This window comes from Entelurus aequoreus, linkage group LG06 (assembly GCF_033978785.1).
Source record: "Entelurus aequoreus isolate RoL-2023_Sb linkage group LG06, RoL_Eaeq_v1.1, whole genome shotgun sequence".
Taxonomy (NCBI): domain Eukaryota; kingdom Metazoa; phylum Chordata; class Actinopteri; order Syngnathiformes; family Syngnathidae; genus Entelurus; species Entelurus aequoreus.
In genome coordinates this window covers 31,626,606-31,636,460 of record NC_084736.1, presented here as the reverse complement: position 1 = coordinate 31,636,460, position 9,855 = coordinate 31,626,606, and the positions used below count along the sequence as shown (strand labels likewise).

General features: G+C 35.6%; 1 protein-coding gene across 2 annotated transcripts in view; it reads right to left on the bottom strand.

The window, feature by feature from the left end:
- Nucleotides 1–9,855, bottom strand: part of cacng3b (calcium channel, voltage-dependent, gamma subunit 3b) — a 144,968-nt gene that overhangs the window by 1,539 nt on the left and 133,574 nt on the right. The gene's annotated exons all lie outside the window — the stretch shown is intronic.

Sequence of the window (9,855 nt, the reverse complement as noted above, 5' to 3'; positions counted from 1 at the left end):
CAATCCGAGCAATGTTTGTAAGTTTTACAATATAACTAAAACAATTCTTATTTTTTAAAGTGTCCCATGTGTGATGTCTGTAGGAGTGCTTTCATGCATATTTGTACGTGCTATCGTAAAGTAATCAAGCTAGCGTCGTTAGCTAATATGCTAACACGTTTACGAGTGTCTGTGTTAGTACTGTAAAGTACGGAATATAAGCTGCTATTTTTTTTTACCCTTTGAAACCTGCGGCTTTTAAAATGGTGCAGCTAATTTATGGATTGTGTGTGATAACTTCCTGTAAATGAGAAAGGACGCAAAGAAAAAGGCTTCGCTTCTGCTACCGGAGTTTTTGTTAAGTCTGAAGATTTTGACCACTGATTTGCGGTCATAGCCACAGGAGAGTCACCTGGCATCTTCGACCTGATTTTGGTCAGTTGAGAGGCACTGATACGCTGAAATAAGGCAAGTTGGAAGAGCCGTTAGCCTCAAGCCATCGGCGCCTTACCGCAATTCAAAGCGGTTGCCTGGCAACCAAAAGCTACGGCGAGTTTACAGCTGTTTTAAAGTGCTTCTAACGTCGCAGAGTGATATAAGTTGACAGGCTGACACCTTAAATTGATCTCTGAATGGCGCAAGGTACGAAATTGTTGAAACAAACAAGTTAAAAGTGCCGCAAGTCGCTAAAGCAACTGCCGTTTAAGACGCAAGAGGCACTGACGTCATCGACCTGCCGCGATGCCAAAAGTTAAAGGAAAGATTGAAATCCCTAAACGTTCGGTGTCAGCTGACACAGGACACAACAGGGAACAAGATTTCAGACTGGACACAGGACGTGATGGGAATCAAGAAGGGGTACTACAAAAAATACTCCATGAATTTAAAGAAGAAATGAAAGAAGAATGGAAAGAAATAATGGGGGGATGGAAAGAAATGATGGGTGGATGGAAAGTAGATATGAAAGAAATGAAAGAAGAAATGAAAGAAATGAAAAAAGATCTGAGAAAAGCAACAACAGAACACAAACAAGATGTGAAAAGTCTGCAGCAAAATATAGAAAGTTTGCAAACTCAGAACAACACCAGAAAAAATGAAGCCGCGGATATTTGCCAACAAATGAAGACCCATCAAGAAGATATGCGCCAACAAATGAAGACCCTTCTAGAAGACAACTACATGCTGTGGAATATCATAGATGGAATGGATCAGGATAAACGAATGAATGATATCATCGTGACAGGGCACCGAATTAAACCAAGATCCTATGCAAAAGCTGTGAATAATGAAGGTGAACCAGATGAAATGGAGTCAACTTTCTGAAATCAAAGGAAATTGCTGAAGGGAACAAATGTGTACATGAATGAGCATCTCACAAAACGTAATGCTGGAATCGCCAAGAAAGCACACGATTTGAGAAAGCAGGGAACATTCCAGGGAACTTGGAGCGCCAATTGTAAAATCTACATCAAGCTGAATGGAGGTCCAGAAGCAAGAGTACTTGTTGTCCATGACATCAAGGACCTGGACAAATTTTAAAGTTTACACAGCTTCCACAACAATGATGATAATGGACTTTGACAGAAAACAAGCACCTAAATTCAACACCAATACTACTATGTTCCAAGTGACGACTAAACAAGAAGACCTAGATTCAGGATTGCATCCACCTACACTTATAGAGATTATTGAAGCAACATCAAAAATTGTTGAACAAGAAAATATGGAACTAAAAAACTTCTGCAACAAAGATCACAAAAACCAGGATTTGGAAAATGATATAGATCCAGATATACATTTTTTCTCCCACATCAGTAATAATTGTTTTTATTATACAGATGAGCAATATAATAGCAACATTAAATGTGATAACAAATGGTCAATTATTCATTTTAATAGCAGAAGCTTGTATGCAAACTACAACAACATTAAGAACTTTTTGGAACACATCAACGAACCCTTCAAAGTGATCACTGTCACAGAAACATGGTTTGATGATAAAAAAGAAATAGATTTTGATCTGGAAGGATATGAACTAAACTACATCAACAGAACCAACAAAAATGGAGGAGGAGTAGCTGTGTACGTGATGAAGAACCTGAACTACAAAGTGGTAAAAAACAAGTCATTTGCTATAGATAATATCTTAGAATGTACAACCATTGAAATATGTCAGGAAAAAAGTAAAAACATATTCATTAGTTGTATATATAGATCACCTAAGTCAAGCACAGAAACATTTGAAGAATGGATCAAGGCAACTTACATGGATAATGGTCAAAAAATAATTTTCTTATGTGGTGACTTTAATATTGACTTATTGAACCCTAACAAGCAAAAGTCTATTGATGACTTCATTGATACAATGTACAGCATCAGTTTATATCCTAAAATCACAAAGCAAAGCATAATTACAAGACACTGTGCCACGCTTATTGATAATATTTTTACCAATGATTTTGATAATAACACTACAAGTGGTCTACTTATAACCGACGTTAGTGATCATCTGCCAGTTTTTACAATATATGATGGAAAAACTACAAGAAGAACATGGAAGAAAAAAGGACATTTCGAAGACTGTGCACAGAGAAGAGGATGACTGCTTTCAAAATTGAGCTACAAAAGCAAAATTGGGACAATGTGTACAATGAAAAAGAGGTTGATGAAGCATATGAACATTTCTTAAACAAGTTCATAATACTTTATGACAAACGTTGTCCATGGAAACAACTCAGTAGAAATCAGAGAAAGAATAATCAACCATGGATGACAAAAGGATTAAACAATGCTTGGAAGAAGAAGAATACACTATATAGAAAATGTATAGCACAAAGAACTACAGAGGCAGAAATTAAGTACAAAATGTATAAAAACAAGTTAACAAACATACTACGATCATGTAGAAAAGAATATTTCAGTGAATTATTGGACAGGAACAAAAATAATATGAGAGCAACATGGGGCATCCTCAATAGCATTATTAAAAATGGCACTAAGAGAGATTACCCCCAATACTTTTTAGACGGAAATAAAAATAATGACAACATAAAGGAAGTAGTTGAAAGCTTTAATAATTACTTTGTAAATATTTGACCTAAATTGGAAGAAAGGATTCCAGACCCAGTTTCAATTGAGGACTGTAACTATACCATAGAGCGAAATCCCAACTCCATGTTCCTCAGTAATGTGACACAGGAGGAAATAGTTATAATTGTGAAACAATGTAAATCTAAGACTTCAACTGATTGTAACGGAATTGATATGGAAACGATAAAAAAGGTTATTAAAAAGATCTCAGGACCATTAATGTATATTAGTAACCTATCATTTCAAACAGGTACATTTTCAAACAAAATGAAAATAGCTAAAGTTGCACCAATTCATAAGACTGGAGACAAACACCAATTTACAAATTATAGACCTATTTCTTTACTTCCACAATTTTCTAAAATCATTGAAAAACTGTTCAATAACAGATTAGAGAGTTTCACAAACAAAAATAAAATACTCGAAGAGAACCAGTATGGATACAGAGCTAATGTCTCAACTTCAATGGCTTTAATTGAAATAACAGAGGAAATTACCAATGCAATAGATAGTAAAAAATGTGCGGCAGCAGTGTTTATGGATCTAACCAAAGCATTTGACACAATTAATCACAATATTTTAATCAAAAAACTAGAACGATTCGGCATCAGAGGGTTAGTCTTAAAATGGATAAGAAGTTATCTAACAAACAGGAAACAATACGTGAAGCTAGGCGAACACACATCTACAACGCTAAATATATCCTGTGGTGTACCTCAGGGATCAATACTAGGACCTAAATTATTCAATCTCTATATAAATGACATTTGTAAAGTTACAAAAGATTTAAAGTTAGTATTATTTGCGGATGATACAACAGCGTTTTGCTCAGGAGAGAGCACACAGAAGCTAATACAAATAATAACAGAAGAAATTAACAAATTAAAAAGATGGTTTGACAAAAACAGACTATCGTTGAATCTCAGTAAAACTAAGATAATGCTATTTGGTAACAGTAGAAGAGAAAGTCAAACACAAATACAAATAGACGGAGTAGAAACTGAAAGAGTAAATGAAACCAAATTTCTAGGTATAATGATTGATGATAAATTGAACTGGAAATCTCATGTAAAAAATATACAACATAAAATAGCGAGAAACACATCAATAATGAACAAAGCAAAACACGTTCTAGACCAAAAATCACTTCATATTCTCTATTGCTCGCTAGTGTTACCATATCTGAGCTACTGTGTAGAAATATGGGGAAATAACTACAAAAGTACACTTCATTCACTAACGGTGTTACAAAAACGATCAGTTAGAATAATACATAATGTTGGATATAGAGAACATGCAAACCCTTTATTTATTGAATCAAAAATACTGAAATTCCATGACATAGTGAATTTGCAAACAGCTAAAATTATACACAAAGCAAACTATAACCTGCTACCCAAGAATATACAACAATTCTTCTCAAAAAAAGAGGAGAAATATAATCTTACAGAAAAACGTAATTTAAAACATTTGTATGCACGTACAACACTTAAGACCTTCAGTATATCAGTATGTGGAATAAAATTATGGAATGGATTAAGCAAAGCAATCAAACAATGTACTAATATGATCCACTTCAAGAAACTCTTCAAACTTAAAGTGTTTACAAAGTGCAATGAACAAGAACCATGACAAACATTCTCAATTTATTTCATCCATCCATTCATTCATTCATTCATTCTCAAAGTAATCTTACTTATCTCATCATATGAAATATGACTTACTTCACCAATTATTATTATTTAATTATTACTATTATATATTTATTTATTTTTATTGTGATTACGTATGGAGTATATTGTGAATAAATTGTGAACAGGAAGTGAACAAAAAGTTTTAGCAACTGTTATGTAAAGAAAAGGGGTAGGATTAAATAAGCTCTGCTTCTTCCTACTCCTTTTCGACCATGTTGAAAAGAGAAACTGGAAATTGTGATGTATCATGTTGTATGCTTGCATGTTTGAAATAAACTCAAACTCAACTCAACTCAACTCAAAATAAAAACAGGTAAAAACCCCAAATACATTTCAAAAATGTTTTATTGTTTGTGCTATGGTGTCCTACCATTTACGGGTAGTGATTTGCGTTGATATTTCAGCCGTTCATAACGTTTCTACTCGTATGGATTCTTCATTCATCACTAAAAAGCAACGTTTGTAAGTTTTACAATATAACTAAAACAATTCTTACTTACTAAACCGTCCCATGTGTGATGTCTGTAAGAGTGTTTTCATGCATATTTGTACGTGCTATCGTTATGTAAAGAAGCTAGTGTCGTTAGCATTAGCTAATATGCTAACACGTTGAGGAGTGTCTATGTTGGTACTGTAAATTCCGGACTATAAGCCGCTACTTTTTTTTTTACACTTTGAAACCTGCAGCTTTTAAAATGGTGTGGTTAATTATTGGATTTTTGTCTGATAACAGCCAAAATAAAAATAGGTAAAAAAAGAAACAAATACACCAAAAAAATTAGTTATTGTTTGTGCTGTGGTGCCATCTTATGGACGTGTTCGCTCACTGGAAGTGTCCTTCCATTTAGCGGTAGTGATTTCTTTCAGCCGTCCATAGCGTCTCTACTCGTATGGAGTCTTCATTCATCACTCCGAGCAACGTTGGTAAGTTTTACAATATAACTAAAACAATTCTTACTTACTAAACTGTCCCATGTGTGATGTCTGTAGGAGTGTTTTCATGCGTATTTGTACACACTTTTTTTAATTGGTATTTTTAGAACATGCCACAGGCCGCTAAAAAATTAGCAGCAGGGGCCCCAAATGGCCCCGGGGCTACACTTTGTAAACCTCTGCGCAATGCTATGCTAAAGCATCCCATGTGTGATGTCTGTAAGAGTGTTTTCATGCATATTTGTACGTGCTATCGCAATGTAATGATGCTAGTGTTGTTAGCATTAGCTAATATGCTAACAAGTTTAGGAGTGTCTGTGTTGGTACTAACTAAAACAATTCTTACTTACTAAAGCGTCCCATGTGTGTTGTCTATAAGAGTGTTTTCATACATATTTGTACACACTTTTTTATTGGTATTTTTAGAACATGCCATAGGCGGCTAAAAAATGAGCAGCAGGGGCCCCAAATATTGTAAACCTGTGTGCCATGCTATCTCAAAAAATCCTCGTTGTACTGTAGGTGACATAGCAAACTAGTACGGTAAATTCCGGACCATAAATCGCTACTTTTTCCCTGCGGCTAATAAAGGGGTGCGACTAATTTATGGATTTGTTTGCGGCCATTATGGTTTTTTTTGTGTTTAATAGGTTTCATTAAACCCAAACAGAGATGCTGTAATGGTGTGTTATTGTTTGTGTTATGGCGCCATCTTTGGAACGAGTTCGCTCACTGCAGGTGCTTTGGGTTGAAAATGTACATCCTGCTTTAATGGCTTGAACTGGAAGTAAAGCCTTTCATAGCGTTTCTGCTCAAAAGGATTCTTCATTCATCACTCCGAGCAATGTTTGTAAGTTTTACAATATAACTAAAACAATTCTTACTACCCATGTGTGATGTCTGTAGGAGTGTTTCAATGCACATTTGTAATGTAATGAAGCTAACTTCGTTAGCATTAGCTAATATGTTAACACGTTTACGAGTGTCTGTGTTAGTATTGTTAACTGACAATGGCATTCTTTTTGTATTGTTTTAGTTTCACAAATTCCTCAGTAAATTCACCAAAACGTCACAGTGAAGTTGAGTCTGTTTAGCTGATTGGAGAGCTAGCTCGCGCAGCTAGTGGGTGCATGACGATGACTTCTGTTTTGTTTGATCAGCCGTTTTACTGCCGTGTTACAGACACCGTTTGGAAACATTTAAGGTATGTAAATAAACATTTACCAAATATTTCTGTGTAAATAACTAATTTCACAACGTATATACAGTATCTGCGGCTTAAGGTCCGGTGCGGCTAATAAATGGAAAAGTATTATTTTCTTCCAAAAGTTATAGACCGGTAAAAACAGTAGTTATAGATATTATTGAGTAATTCATACTTGCCAACCTTGAGACCTCCAATATCGGGAGGTGGGGGGTGGGTGGTTGGGGCGGGGGGGGGGGGGGGGGGGGGGCTAGGGGCGTGGTTAAGAGGAGAGTATATTTACAGCTAGAATTCACCAACTCAAGTATTTCATATATATATATATATATATATATATATATATATATATATATATATATATATATATATATATATATATATATATATATATATATATATATATATATATATATATATATATACATATATATATTTATTATTTATTTTATTATATATATAAATAAAAGAAATACTTGAATTTTAGTGTTCATTTATTTACACATATACACACAACACTCATCTACTCATTGTTGTACTTGAAAGTACAATTCTTTGTTAAGGGTTGAATTGTCCATCCTCTTTCTATTCTCTGTCACTATTTTTCTAACCATGCTGAACACCCTCTCTGATGATGCATTGCTGTGTGGCACGCACAAAAGTGCTTTCATCAAATGCACGAGAGTGTGGAATCTTCCATCTCTCCCTAGCATGGCCCAAAACCGGTCAATCCTTGCTTCCTGGGGAAGATCTTCCCTGGCAAGCAATTGGTACTCCAGTACTTGTACCCGGAGGCTGGTCAGGTCCAATCGCAGCTGCGGCAGACTTTTTTTTTTTGGGGTGTGGCCTCCAGCTCCGGCTGAATACCGGGAGTTTGTCGGGAGAAATTCTCTGTCGGGAGGTTGTCGGGCGAGGCGCTGAATATCGGGATTCTCCCGCTAAAAACGGGAGGGTTGGCAAGTATGGAGTAATTAAGTAATATTAAGTAATAATGAATTTCTTCTTTTTACATTATGCCAGGGGCCAACAAAAATTAAAAAATTGGCCCCAAAGCCACACTTTGGACACCACAACTATAAGTCCTAAAATTAAACACACACACACACACACACACACACACACACACACACACACACACACACACACACACACACACACACACACACACACACACACACACACACACACACACACACACACACAACTGGTCTCTTCTATTCCATATCATTAGTCCAGAATACGGCGCTCATGCAGTACAGACTGGGGACAATTAGCCGTCTGTAATTAACTACATTCAGCCTCACACTTTTGTGGTAAATAATTACCAATTTGGCCTCAAGAATTTACTCCAAACCCCCAGTGGGGCCCTCCACATCCCACTGAACAGCAATTACAGCCCTGTGTGTGTGTCGGGGGCCAGAGCAGATGTGTGTGTTTATGAGATGTGTCTACAGCCAGGGGCGGCTGATGTGTGACTCCACATACCTTTTCCTCCGTCAGCGTTCGATGCCCGCTGTGATGCTCCAACATTCACTTATGAGCGCTGGACCTGGGCTAACACACACACTTAGTATTTGGATATGAGATGACATGTATGCTCCCCCTGTTCAGGATGTGGAGATAAGATGGAGGCTGTGGTGTTTAGCTGTGTTGTCATGGAGACAAGCACAGCAGATGTAGCATTCAGTATAGTTCTTTCACATATTTTTTTTACAAATTGATTTATATTTATATTCATGATATGGCTGTCAAACAATAATGACTTAATAAAAATGTCCTTTCACAGCACAATTGATTTTGATTAACGTGTGAGCGTTCTGTGACCCTCGGTCCGTACCATTGTGTGGGAAAATGCAGCTAGAGATTTATTGTCCTCTTTGCTTGCATACTACATTTGTTATGTATGAACATGTTTCCCCCCTTCAAATTAAGCTGACAATTTCATTAAATAAAAATATGTTCGCAAAATTTGGGTGCCTAAAATTACAGTTTGTTAAAATACTGTTTTAAATGTTCAAATACAGCGCAAAAAAAATTCAGTGCAAAAAGATTATGTGTAAAAAATCAGTGTGAAAAACATTCAGTGTAAACAATTCAGTGTGTAAAGATTTTGTGCAAAAAAAAAAATTAGTGTGTAAAAATTAAGTATAAAAAACTGTGTGTAATTTCAATAGTAAGAAAAAACAATAGCAAGAAAATGCAAGAAACAAGAGCAAAAAGACGTAATGTAATGAGAAAAAGCAGAAATTGAGATTCTTATAACAAGGGCCGCCTACTGAAAGTCAAAGCATGTGGGAGCCTTTTTGATATATATTTATTTTGTTAAAAAAAAATGCAAAAAACAGATATCATATACTTTGTGTATATATATACATATATATATATATATATATATATATATATATATATATATATATATATATATATATATATATATATATATATATATATACTGTATATGTGTGTATATATGTATATATATTACATAGATATATATTACATGTATATATATACATATCAGTGTTTCCCCCAGAAAATGTGTTAGTTAAGGTGGTGACTCTCCAGGGGGAGGGGACCGGGGAAGGGGGTGGGTGGGTGTAAGGATCAGTGTAACTCGGCCTGTCGCCATCATGTCCCCACCTCGTCGCTGCCACCAAAGCCTGGGGGGCAATAGACTACAGACTGCGGTGAAGTAGGCCGGCTTCGTCGCGTGAAGAAGCCTACAACTTTTGGTTGTGTTTTCTGCTCCATTTTCTGAATGGTGATATACGATATACAGTATATCTCTATATTTTTTACGTAAAGTAAAAACAAAACAGTCCTAGTTACCTGAGATACTAAGTTCGTCATTATTATGACTTAGTAATTTACCAAGTCAAAATAATGACAAAATAATGACTTAATAAGTCAAAATAATGACTTACAAAGTCAAATTAATGACTTACTGTAAGTAAGCGT